Source organism: Miscanthus floridulus, chromosome 6, assembly GCF_019320115.1.
Source record: "Miscanthus floridulus cultivar M001 chromosome 6, ASM1932011v1, whole genome shotgun sequence".
Classification (NCBI taxonomy): Eukaryota; Viridiplantae; Streptophyta; class Magnoliopsida; order Poales; family Poaceae; genus Miscanthus; species Miscanthus floridulus.
Genome location: NC_089585.1, coordinates 64,735,417 through 64,738,639, shown reverse-complemented (window position 1 = coordinate 64,738,639; position 3,223 = coordinate 64,735,417).

The following is a 3,223-nucleotide window of genomic DNA, read 5'->3' as shown; positions in this document are numbered from 1 at the left end:
AAATTTTTACCAGAGCTTCTAATAAACCAAAATAGAGGACCCACAAAATTTCATAATTTTTGGACCACAGAAACTCAAGATAAAATTCAAACAAGTTTGCATGCTTCTAAAAACACATTTCAAAGTCCTATTTAATTCATCCAATTTTTCTAAAACTGGTGCTCATATAATATTTTTCTTAAATACTAGACAATACTATGAACACAACAAAATTAGAACCATAGCATTTGGATCTACCATCTAAGAGCTACATATTTTTGAATATGTACATAAATCTGTGAAAACAAATAAACAAAACAAATAAGAAAACCTAACAGCTACAGGTGGGCTGGCCCAAGGAACGGCGGCCCGCGAGCACACAGGCGCGGCCCAAGACTACGGCGCGGCCCAAGCTAGACTCCCGCCTCAGCAGCGACGCTGACAGGGAGGACCCGCGCGTCAGCGAGGGAAACAGGGGAGGAGCGACGGCCGGTGGCGTAGCTCGCCGACGGCGGCTTCTCCGGCGACGATGACGGCACCAACGTGACCGCCTCAACCTCACGCGTCGATTGATACCCTAACCCCAAACCCGACCGGTCTCTAGGTGCGCCGGCCTTGGAGCCCGGCGGCTCGGCCATGGCGCACGGCGGCGCGCGGCCGTGTTCCGGCCCAACGGCGGCGAATCCAGTGACTACGCCTTCGAGGTAGACACTATGGCTCCTAAGGGTCCCCATGCGCGCACTAAGAGAGGCAGGAAGGGAGCGGAGGTGGCTGGCCACGATGAGCGCTAGCTCCGGCGAGGTTCGACCATGGCGACGGCGTTGGAAAAACGGACAATGGCCCTCACCTAGGGCTCGGATGTCGCGGCTAGAAGGCCGACGAGTTAGAGGAGGGCACGGCGGAGCTCTGGACGGAAGCTAGCTAGCGGTGGTGACCCGGTGAGCAGGCGCGAGCACGATGGAGCAATGGCGGAGCTGCTGGTCAGTTGCTGCTCACGGTGGAAGGCGAAGGAAAAACGAAATGGAACGGCGAGTGCGTTCGGCAGGCGCGCGGGGTGACTTCAGACACGGCTCCGACGCCAGGAGGCGCACGGCGCGTGGCCAGCGCGAGTAGGAGTCCGGCGACGGGTGGCGGACACGCGGCGTCGTTTTTCTGAAACTTGATCACTGTAGCCCCGATTCAGTGCTCAATTCCGAGGACTGACAGCGCCCATTCGACGATCATTAACTCCTAATCCGTGGCGATCCAGGTTAAGCCGTAGTTAACAAAGTTGGAGACCTACATGAGTACTACAAGTTTACTAATTGGAGCTCGAGCTAGTTCAGCTTGGTCCGTGAGATACAGTGCTCCAAACATCAGCTCATGAAACTGAAATCTGCTTGGGACTTAGAAAAATTTGCTAAGTATGAAATCAGCATGTACTTCTGACTTGTGGGCCATGTTAGAGCATGTTCTGGCCATTTTCATGAGATGGTCATAAAATAACTTTTGTTCCTTGATAAATTAGCTACAAATTTTGTAAAGAGGGCACAGCCATGCAAAGCTTCTAAGTTGGACTTTTGAATCAGTCAAACGATGACACTCCATGGGTCAATTTAAGTCAAACTTGCACTTGAGGACATTTTGGTCTACATGAACAATGTTCCAACAAGTAAACTAAATGTAGTTAAGGTGTATTAGACCATGATCAACCATTTTACAAAGTTGTTATACCACTTCTACTGATCACATGTGATAAAGAAAGTAAAACAAGCAATTCATACATATGTTTCAATACAATGTTTCACATGTTGCATGACCTTGTTGTTATCCTATACTTGTCACATTACTACCATATTGCCATGTTTCCAAGTATGAGAGTTTCATGTAACATTCACATGTTGCACTACTACCATTCACAACAATCAAGCATGAAACATACACAGTTGAAAATGTTGCAAATGCACGTTTCAGTAACAATGACATGATGACATAGATAATGCACATGTTTATGAAATGACATGCAATTTAGTGGAAGCCAAACACCTAGGGTGTTACAGGGGGCCCATCTCCTCTCTGCCCTATCTCTTTTGTGGCCTCAAGACCTTCTAAGGATCGACCAAAGAGTGGGTTTCCTAAGTGCAGCTTAGGGTCATGTCTGCAGCGGGTCGCTCTTATGCATAGATTTAGGGGCGTGTGGCCTCTTTGATTGTGTTGCATTAATGGTGCCCATTCACAAGCAGTGAAGCATCTTCTGAACGAAGGCGCAGAAACCAAAACGATATGGAAAAATGAAAACATGCATGGCCTATCTAGGCCTAGATTATCATGTGGCAGGCCGCCACTCCGCCTTCCACCCAGTCGCCGCCCCTACTCTATAGGATTATCAAAGTGGTTAGTAATGGTAGTGGGCCTAGTTTGCTTTTTGAGGTTATCTTTGCGGCTATAAATCCGCTAAGGTGATACGCAATGGGAGGTATTGTTCTCCTGTCCTCCGCATCGCCTTCTTTTCCTTCTTGCTCACATGCTTGTGGTTGTTCCTTTTGATGATGGATCATGGGAAGTGCCTTCGCAAGGATTCATCCGAGGTCGATGGGCCACCATTGCTCCTTCTGTCTTCCCTGTGAGAACAAGGGTAGGTGATTTCACGTTGCTCTTTGGTTTTGACTGTGCTCATCATTAATTGTGGATGTGATTAGGATCATTTCTCTGGCAATGGCATAGGAGACCGAAGGTCCTTCTAGCACCACCCATCCTCAGCATGTTCTGGCTCTAGAGCCAACGAGCCCCCGCCACCTGTCCCTTACCATTGGGCGGTAAGGGATATGGAGCTTCGTGCTCGAAAGGGATGAGGCTCGCCGGTTGCACTCAAGTTCTTTCTATGAGGTGGCCCAACTGAAGGCCCATGTGGACTATCTCTAGGAAGCTCTCTAGGTGGCAGAGGAAGAGGTCACTGAGGTGCGGGCGATGGCTACCATCACGTGGGTGTGAGTGTATGGTGAGTAATTATTATCACTAGTTCCTATTCACCATGTCTTTATTCTCAGGTTTTGACGAGACTCTCTGGATTGCAGTGTTGGAGGAGCATCTCACAATGTCCCACCATGAGGTGGAGGGGGCTCGTCCTCGAGAAGGTCCCTCATGCTAGGACCGCCGCTAGGGTGAGGACCCCAGAGCTCGGCGGGGGGTAGGTTTTGATGGGTGACTCGATCGCCACTACGGAAGCCACTATGACAATCATGAAGATGAGGAGTAGTCTTTGTGG